Source organism: Megascapheus bottae, chromosome 21 (assembly GCF_031878675.1).
Source record: "Megascapheus bottae isolate mThoBot1 chromosome 21, mThoBot2.hap1, whole genome shotgun sequence".
Classification (NCBI taxonomy): Eukaryota; Metazoa; Chordata; class Mammalia; order Rodentia; family Geomyidae; genus Megascapheus; species Megascapheus bottae.
Genome location: NC_143529.1, coordinates 10,436,576 through 10,447,596, shown reverse-complemented (window position 1 = coordinate 10,447,596; position 11,021 = coordinate 10,436,576).

The window sequence follows — 11,021 nt, the reverse complement described above, 5'->3', positions numbered from 1 at the left end:
AAAAGGAAGAATACCAGCGCAAAAAGAGAGCGTGGAGCTCAGCCGCGGAACAGCCAGGGAGACAAAGGCTCTTCTGAATCGGAGTAGAGACAGCGCTCCACAGCAGCGCAGACCCACGGGCTGCAGACAGAACCACACAGAGCCTGCGCGAGCCCAGAGCCGACACCTGGCTGTGCACGGACCTGTCAGCTTCACGGACCCGGAGAATCCAGCAATTTGTGAGTACCGAGGAGAAGTTTCCACTTCTGCTCCGGGAACGGCATTGGGAGGGAGCCCCTCCCCACCAGCTGAGAGCAGCGCCATCTTGACTACTGGCAAGAACACAGGCCAAAGCAATTGGCGCCTGAGAGGTGTTGCTGACAGCGCCATCTTTCTAACTGGCAAAGGATTTCCCAGAGATCCCATAGCCAGAAATCGGGCCCCAGCACTGCTGAAGTCCATCCCCTGTGCCCACCTCAGACCTGGTAAACGAAGCCGCCTGTAGATCTTTCAGCTTTGTTCTACCAAACAAGCAATCTCATCCAAAAAACCAAAAACCGCAGAGCCAAATCACAAGAGAAAAAGACTTTGTAAAGTGTTTAGATCCTGAATTTAGTGGAGACACAGTTTCCTATCCTGCCCCCCACCAAAAAAAAAACAAAAACAAAACTGAAGAATACCCTTTTTTAACTTTTTTTTACCCCATTTCATTTGCATTTTAAATTATTGTTCTTATTTTTCTCTTTACCATTTAACCTACACCTTTTTTTTCTAATGTTATGATTCATTCCTTTTTTTTTTCTTTTTTTTCCTCTCTTTTCCCGCAATCCTCCTGTCACTGTGGTCATTCCTAAAGACACAGTCACAGCTCTGGGTACAGTCTGAATAAAAATGAAACCCATATTGATACAGTCACCTGCTTTTTAAACTCCTGATTCTCAACCCTAGTATCTCTTGGGTAAGGACTCAGAACAGTGAGGAATCTCCCCCCACCTTTTCTTTATTTGTGTGTGTGTGTGTGTGTGTGTGTGTGTGTGTGTGTGTGTGTGTGTGTTCTATTTTCTTTTATTTTGTTGATGTTTTGTTTCTTTTTTTTTCATTTTAAAATTGGTATCATTGAAATTCCCTATATCAACCTCTCTCTTTTCTCTATATATTCTTATTATTCTTCTTATTTTGATAAGTTTTATCTAAGTTCATCTAAACTTTCTACACAAATACTCTACTTGTCTATCATCTTAGGTCAGTTATCCTTACACAATACCCTTCCTTCATTACTATAATATTCTTACACTCCTGTATTATTCTTTTCCTACCTCCCTTGTCGTCTTTCATATTATTTTTCTATCTCTGGTCCTCTGTTCATCCTTCAACTCTTATAATGCATGGATCTACATTTGATGGTTGTTGAGCAATGCTGTGTAGCTAGGTGTTCAATTATAGTCTAGGTCCAGAGGGACTTAAATACAATAGAGATTGGATTGAGGGGCTTATTGTTTTGGTCATAAATTGGTCATCTGTGATTGTATTAGATTTGTATGTAAGTGTACAAAAAGAAAGAGAGAGTGTTATTACCAATCTAAAAGAGCTAATATCTATTGTCAGACAACTAAAAAGGTCTAGGTTGGTTATATCTGAAAAATTATCTTGTTTTGTATTAATCTTGCTCTCATCTTCAAATGGACAGAACAAGAAACTCAAGAAAAATGTCAAATCAAGGAATAGCATCTCCCACCCAACATAAACAGGCAATGGAGCAGTCAGTGGCAAATCTAGAGGAGAGCCTAATTTAAAGCTAATTAGTATTGAGGAGGGTCTGGAGAAAGAGGTCAATGGTATTGGAAATATACTTCAGGGAATCATCTCAGAGAACTTCCCAAATATCCAGAAGGGCAGCCCCATCCAGATACAAGAAGCTTTAAGAACCCCAAACAGACCTGACCAGAAAAGGACATCCCACCGCCACATTATAATCTGAACTGGATCAATAGAGGCCAAAGATAGGATCCTAAAAGCAGCCAGGGAGAAGAGAACAATCACCTATAAAGGCAAACCAATCAGAATAACCCCAGATTTCTCAGCAGAGACCATGCAAGCAAGAAGAGATTGGAACGATATATGCCATGCCCTGAAGTCAAATAACTACCAACCAAGAACCTTGTACCCAGCTAAGCTCTCATTCATAACTGAGGGAACAATAAAAACATTCCATTCCAAGGAAAAGCTTCAACATTATGTAGCAACAAAACCAACATTACAGAAAATTCTCAAAGATGTTCTACACATAGAAAACCAACACAAATGTAATACAGAGAAAGACATGGCACCTAAAACCCATAACATCTAAGTACCACAAAAACTATCAAGACACAGGCCCTAATGAAAGCTTGTAAAAATGGCAAGAACTAATATTTCTCAATCCTGACTCTCAATATCAATGGACTTAACTCTCCAATTAAATGACATAGATATCTAGTTGGATCAAAAAACAAGATCCATCTTTCTGTTGTCCTCAAGAGACACATCTTACCCACAAAAACAAACACCTTTTGAAAATGAGAGGTTGGAATAAACTCTATCTGTTGGGGACCAACTGTGGGGTCAATGACCTTGGACCTGACCTTGGACCTACACAACTGTATACACAAGGAAGTAACTCTTATCATGATGACTTTAAGCAATGTCAATCAGTTCTTATCATGATGACTTTAAGCAATGTCAATCAGTTCTTATCATGATGACTTTAAGCTATGTCAATCAGTTCTTATCATGATGACTTTAAGCAATGTTAATCATTTCTCAATTATCCTATATGTGATTTGTTTACTATTTTGTATGAATGTAGCCTCTGGCAGTTCCCTAGTTTTAAGAAGAGTATTTAAGGTCGGAACTTAAAATAAACGACACAGTCTTAGGCAGCAGTCTGGAGCTCACAGACTTCTTGGACCTCTGACTTGGGCTGTAGTCCTCCCGAACTCCATCTGTTTGTCTCTCTTCTATTTTTTCCTAGTCCTTGCCCCTATTTCAGGAATCCCAATCCGCGAACCCTGGTTTGCTGCCGGCTGGCCCCGGCATCTATCAAGCTAACGGCCCCCATAAACAGGCTGGAGTTGCCATCCTCATATCAGATAAAATAGACTTCAAACTAAAATTAGTGAGAAAAGACAAAGAAGGTTACTACATACTACTAAAGGGATCTTTCCTCCAGGAGGACATAAGCATCCTAAATATCTACACACCGAATCCCAGAGCTCCAAACTTCATCAAGGAAACTTTACTTTCACTGAAACCTTACATAGATCGAAACTCAGTGATTGTCGGTGACTTTAACACACCACTCTCCCCTTTGGACAGATCAACAAGGCAAAAACTCAACAGAGAATCCTTAGAATTGAACAACTATATAGACCAACTAGATCTAACAGACATCTGCAGATTATTCCACCCAGCAACAACACAATATACGTTTTTCTCAGCAGCATATGGAACATTTTCTAAAATAGACCAAATTTTAGGCCATAAAACAAACCTGGACAGATTCAGAAACACTGAAATTATTTCCTGCACTCTCTCAGACCACAAGGGCATTAAATTGGAACTGAACACACATCTCCACCAACGAAAACCCTGTAACTCATGGAGATTGAACAACACATTGTTGAATCACCAATGGGTCATCAAAGAGATAAGAACAGAAATCCAACAGTTTATGAAATTTAACAAAAAGGAGCACACAAAATACCAGCTCCTTTGGGACACGGCAAAGGCAGTACTCAGAGGAAAATTTATAGCTCTGAGTGCCTACAATAACAAATTGGAAAAATCACAAACCAACAATTTAATGTGTCACCTTAAGCTCCTGGAAAAAGAGCAACAAACCAACCCTAATCCCACTAGAAGGAAGCAAATTATTAAAATCAAAGCAGAATTAAATGAATTGGAATCCAAAAAAACTATAGAATCAACAAAACAAGGAGCTGGTTCTTTGAAAGAATTGACAAACCCTTAGCAAATCTTACCAAAAAAAGAAGGGAGCATACCGAAATAAACAAAATCACCGACAAAAATGGTAATATCACGACAGAAATTACCAAGATCCAGAATATCATGAGGGAATGCTTCTCTAACCTCTATGCCAACAAATTTGTGAATCTAGAAGAAATGGACTAATTCCTAGCCAATAGTAACATACCCACACTGAACCAAGAAGAACTAACCCAACTAAACAGGCCTATTTGAAGCTCTGAAATAGAAATGGCAATAAGAGAACTTCCACCTAAGAAAAGCCCAGGGCCAGATGGATTCACAGCTGAATTCTATAAGGTCTTCAAAGCAGAGCTTACACCAATACTCCTCAAGCTCTTCAACGAAATTGGAAATGAAGGTTCTTTACCAAACTCATTCTATGAAGCCAGTATAACCCTCATCCCCAAACCAGACAGAGATTCATCAACGAAAGAGAACTATAGACCTATTTTTTTGATGAACATCGATGCAAAACTTCTCAACAAAATACGGGCCAACCGTCTACAACAACTCATCAAAAAAATTATACATTATGATCAAACAGGTTTCATCACAGGGAGGCAGAGCTGGTTCAACATATGCAAATCAATTAATATAATTCAACACATCAACATTCAATCACATGATTGTCTCAATAGATGCAGAAAAGGCATTTGACAAGATCCAACACCCCTTTATGTTAAAAGCTCTGGAGAAACTAGGAATCCATGGAACATTCCTTAATATAACAAAGGCTGTGTATGACAAACCCACAGCTAGAATTATACTTAATGGCAAAAAGCTAAAGCCATTCCCTCTAAAATCAGGAACAAGACAAGGATGCCCACTTTCTCCACTCCTCTTTTTTTTTTTTTTTTGCCAGTCCTGGGCTTGAGCTCAGGGCCTGAGTACTGTCCTTGGGTTTTCTCAAGGCTAGAGCTCTACCACTTGAGCCTCAGCACCACTTCCGGCTTTTTTCTATGTATGTGGTACCAAGGAATCGAACCCGGGTCTTCATGCATGCTAGGCAAGCACTTTAACCACTAGGCCAAACTCCCAGCCCTCTCCACTCCTCTTTAACATAGTATTAGAATTCTTAGCCAGTGCAATAAGGCAAGAAGCAAGCATAAAGGGGATCCAAATAGGGAAAGAGGAAGTAAAACTTTCCCTCTTTGTAGATGACATGATCCTGTATTTAAAGAATCCTATAGACTCTACTCCCAAGCTCCTTGAGCTGATTCAAAACTTTGGAAGGGTAGCAGGCTATAAAATTGACCCTCAAAAATCAACTGTCTTCCTCTACGCCAACAGTGAGAGGAATGAGGCAACAATCAGGAAAGCAACTCCTTTTGCAATAGCCTTAAAGAAAATAAAGTACCTAGAAATTACCTTAACCAAGAATGTAGAGGACCTTTTTGATGAAAACTTTAAAACCCTGAAAAAGGAAATTAAAGCAGAACTGAGGAAATGGAAAAATCTCCCATGCTCCTGGATTGGAAGAATCAACATCGTGAAAATGACAATCTTGCCAAGGGCTGTCTAAAAATTCAATGCAATACCCATCAATATCCCAATGGCATTCTTTAAAGAAACAGAAGAGGCAATCCAAAATTTCATATGGAATAATAAAAGACCCCGTATAGCAAAAACGCTTCTTAGTAGAAAGAACAGCGCAGGAGGAATTTCAATACCAAACTTTAGACTCTATTACAGAGCTATAATTATCAAAACAGCTTGGTACTGGCACAAGAACAGGCCTGAAGACCAATGGAATAGAACTGAGGACCCAGATATTAAACCACAGACCTATGGCCACCTAATCTTTGACAAGGGAGCCAAAAATATAGAATGGAAGAATGATAGCCTCTTCAACAAGTTGTGCTGGCAAAACTGGCTAAGTGCCTGCAGAAAACTAAAGTTGGATCCTTCTTTGTCACCCTGCACTAGAATTAACTCCAAATGGATCAAAGACCTGGAGGTCAAAGCTGCCACACTGAAAACTTTACAAGAAGGAATAGGAGATACACTAGGCCTCCTTGGAACAGGTCGAACAAAACTTTCTTAATAAGGACCAAGAATCACAACAAATCAGAGAAAGGCTGGATAAGTGGGACTGCATTAAACTGCAGAGCTTTTGTATGGCAAAGGACATAGCTAGTAAACTAATTAGGAAGCCTACAGAGTGGGAGAAGATCTTCACCAACCAAACAACGGACAAAGGCCTCATATCTAAAATAAATCAACAGCTCAAAAAATTGAATCACTCCAAAACTAATCTCCAAAGTAACAACCATCCCATTAAAAAATGGGCCAAAGACTTAAAGAGAGTCTTCTCTTAAGAAGAAACAAAAATGGCCTATAGACACATGAAGAAATGCTCAACATCTCTGGTCATAAAAGAAATGCAAATCAAAACAACTCTAAGATTCCACCTCACTCCAGTTAGAATGGCCAGGATCAAGAAAACTAATAACAACAAAAGCTGGAGGGGATGTGGCCAGGAGATCACTTCTACACTGTTGGTAGGAGTGCAAACTCATTCAACCACTATGGATGGAAAGCAGTATGGCAGATCCTCAAAAGGCTAAACATAGAGCTCCACGATGACCCAGCAATTCCACTACTTGGCATTTACCCAATCATCCAGAAACAAGGACATACTAAATCCACCAGCACAACAATGTTCATTGGAGCACTATTTACCACAGGAAAGATAGGGAACCAACCCAGATGTCCCTCAGTTGATGAGTGGATCAACAAGATGTGGTATTTGTACACAATGGAATTCTATGCTGCTATCAGAAAGAACGACATTGCTCCATTTACTAGGAAATGGAAAGACTTAGAAAAAATCATATTAAGTGAAGTAAGCCAGACTCAAAGGAACTTAGGCTCAATGGTTTCCCTCATTTGTCGTAATCAGTAGAAACCTTGGGCTCTCCTAGCAGAAATTTACAATAGAGCAAAACCTTGATACAAAAGGCCATGTAGTATGATGCTAAATGAAAGGATCTCTAGGATATAGAAACCCAAGCCATATAATGAATGATTGTTGTTCTTAAGGTACTATGTTATCTCTCATCTCTTTTGCTGTCCCTTGGTTATCTCATATTGTTACAATATCTCACTTGTTACCTGATATATCGGATATATTTGTATTTGGTTATTTGAAATTGGATAGGGAAGGGGGGAAAACAAGATGAGGGGTGGGGGTGGGGCAAGGGAAATGGGAACCAAGACATGTGAAAGGGTATCAATGTATGGGAATTAATGACCATCTATCTGGCAAATATCACGTAAGCCTTCTATTAATTATAATAAAAATATATGATAAAAATAAAAGTATGCAGAATTTTTGTAATTAATCTGGACATTATTAATACTATATGATCTAGAACATTTTGAGTTTCTGGTTCATATAAGAACATCCCATACATGTAAAAGTCTGTAAATGTACAACTTATACATAATAAACATTTCTTTGGAAAGGAGATGTCATGGATAATTCTGTCAATAGCTTCCATTTGTTTGTGTCAAGTAGTTAAAGGGAAATGTATTCAGTACACTTAGCCTTCATATGTATTCTGCTTTTATAGAGCAGGCACTGGAGACAGGTGCAGCCAGGCATGGAAAGCAACAGATAGAGCTATCACGGGTATCAGCAGTTGAAGTCAAATTCAGAATACTTGAGTACTTTCAATTATTTGGGTGTAGTTTACTAAAAATTGACTTCATTTTCTGTAAAATTTTTTAAAATTTGCTTTTTAAATTCTAAATCCCACTTTACCTTAGCAGATTCTGCAAATGTATGAGTAGGTAACTGTGATAAGCCACTGTTCTTCCTGGACAGAAAGTAGAAGAAAAGTAATAATTGGAAAAGTAGGTACATGCAGTTGGATCCAGACTCATACAGAAATACCAAATGTAAGTACTACTCATAAAAAAAGTGGTGTGCTACCAGAGAACATGTGAAGAAAACTGGCGTGTTCTGTTTAGGTCTGGTTAACTGTGTCATGGAGAGCCTAAGGCCAGCAAAATAAATCCTACTGGAGAATTTATTTTATTTGAATTACCTTATGCTGTACTTTATAAGAGTACTTTAATATATTTTACTTATTTCTTTTTGGTTTTAGAACAATACTGTAATTGAAAGAAGCCATGCTTGATTTTAAGTATCAAGAAAATGAGGCTCAGAAAAATTAAGAGGTGTACAGTAATGGTTGTGTACTCTCATTTTTGACCCCATGATCCAATTTCTACAAAATGACACAGCATCAATCTAATTCAAGGAAAGGCTAGAGGGAGGAAGTAAAGAAAAGCCTATGAGGGTGCTTAATATTGGGAAGTTTTTGAGCAAGAATATATTAAAGCATTGCATTATGTGTCTGTCTTCTAGCTATGAACTGTTTCTTCTGTACCTGTAGGGACTGATACATAGAAGACTTTAATAAATTTCTGCACAGTTGAGGGCAACCCCAGGCTCAGAATTACTTTAGACCATTTATCTGGCAGTAATCTACAAGTGATACACAAATTGATTTCTGGCCTTGCAGAATTTCTACTATAAGGAGAACAACTATAGATAACCATAATTGCTATTAATAATGACCATGTTGTTATATAACTCATAATATTATGTAAAGTAATTTAGAGACATTCATCACTAGATCCCAGGGAAGTACTTCCTGATTGTTGTTGACAGGAAAGCATGAATAGGATCTCCTCTCCTTATTCCTTATTGCATCTTCACTGATGCAATTTCTCTCTTCACAGACTGAATTCCATTGCCTCCTTATAAAGCAAGTACTAGGACTGAAACACTTGACTCATTTCTGCTGATGGTTAAATTTGGCTCAGTTCTTGCTCAGCTATTCTTGGATTAAAAAAAAAATTAACCCTCAAAAATTTTACACATATTTTCATGGATTTTTAAATTTAAATTGTATTGCAAAGGTGATGTACAGCAGGATTGCAGTTACATGTCAGGTAATGAATACATTTCATTTTGAAAAGTGTTAAACCCTCCCTCATTTTCTCCCAATCCCCTCAACTCCCCTCCCCCTAAATTGTAAAGTTCATTTCCAGCACTGTGTCTAGTCACTATTGAAATGGTTGTCCCACCATTTCTGTGATTCCCCTTCCCTTCTACACATCAGATAAACTTATTTAAAAGACATAATTGAAATTGGATAGGGAAGGGGGAAAACAAGATGAGGGGTGGGGGGGGGGAGGGAAATGGGGACCAAGACATGAGAAAGGATATCAATGTATGTGAATCAATGCACCTCCTATCTGGCAAATATAATGTAACCCTTCTATTAATTACAATAAAAATATATGAAAAAAATACAAAAAAGACATAGGATACAGAAATTAAAACAAAACAAACAAAAATCCAGGAGTTTGGCCTACTGGCAGAGTGCTTGCCTAGCATTCACGAAGACCCAGGTTTAATTACTCAGTGCCATATAAATAGAAAAAGCTGGAAGTGGTGCTTTCGCTCAAGTGGTAAAGCACTAGCCTTGAGAAACCCAAGGACAGTGCTCAGGCCCTGAGTTCAAGCCCAGGACTGGCAAAAAAACAAAAAATAAAACAAAACAATAACAACAGAAAACAGTGATGACAGAAAATAAACCAAAGGAACAAAAGAGAAAAAAAAACCTGCAAACATTATAATAATCAAAATTTCTTGTTTCCATTACTTGAGTTTGTTTTGATAAGCATCATTTTATATGGTCATACGCACATAACTATTGAACCATTGTGATCCTCTCCTTTGTTCTCACTGTATGATGCTTAGAGCATTGTTTAATTAATCATGTTCAAATGTCCTTTCCTATCCATTGGATTAACCTGTAGATTTATAGATATATTCTAGTTACTAGAATGAGAGAAACTATACAGACTTTCTTTGGATCTGGCTTCACTTAATATAATTTTGCCAACTCCTTTATGAATGGGACAATGTTATTCTTTTTTGCCAACTTCTTTACAAAAGGGACAATGTTATTCTTTCTGATGGATAGAATTTCATTGTGTATAAGTACCACATCTTGATCCATTCATCCACTGAGGTGCATCTGGGTTGATTCCATATCTTAGCTATGGTAAATAATACTGCACTGAACATGGTTGTGCTTGTGGCATTAGCGTGGGCTGGTTTGTGGTCATTTGGTCACCCCAGGCTTGAATCTTGGACCCTGGCTACTGTGCTTGAGCTTTTGTACTCAAGGCCAGCACTCTACCACTTGAGCCTCAACTCTACTTCTAGCTCTTTGATGGTTAACTGGAGATAAGAGTCTCATGGGCTTTCCTGGCCCAGGTTGCTTTGATCCTCAGATCACAGGCTTCCAATAACTAGGGTCATAGGCATGAGCCACCAGTGTCCAGCTCATAAAGAAGATTTGGTTTACATTTACTTTGGATTTTGAATGTATACTAAGGTTTATGGTAGTAAATTTCCCCGAAAAAGAAAAAAACGCTGTCATTTTTATAAAAAGGAGGTTGTCTTATAAAGGGTCAGTTTTCACCTTCATTTCTTTTCCATTCTTTTAATTATTTGGCCTGATGTCCAGATACCTAATGAAAAGTATGAACTTGAGGAAATGAAGGAAAAGAGACTAAAGCAAATAAACAATATTTCCAAATCATTTGCATATGTGTATTCAGAAGTTTGCTAGGAATGTTTCCATTAAGGAAAATATTGTCATTTTTCTATATTCTGAAACTTTTCCTTGAAAACTGTCAACAAGTTGCCATTTCCGCAGTTAGTGAATACTAGATGAGAGATTTTTTGTTGAGGGCTGTAGTTAGTATGCAGGCTCTCAAGCATATAGTTAAGCCAAGAAAAGAAACATTATGAATAGCTAGCATGAAAAAAAAAAGATTTCCAGCTGTTTCCAGAATTGCATATTAAGTTGGTTGATGGTGCAGTCTCAATGGGACCATTTCCACTTATGGTCTTGTCAGCCTCATGAAATACACATGGTTTACATTGTTACATGTAACCTATTTTTTTTGTTCACATGTGCATTGCC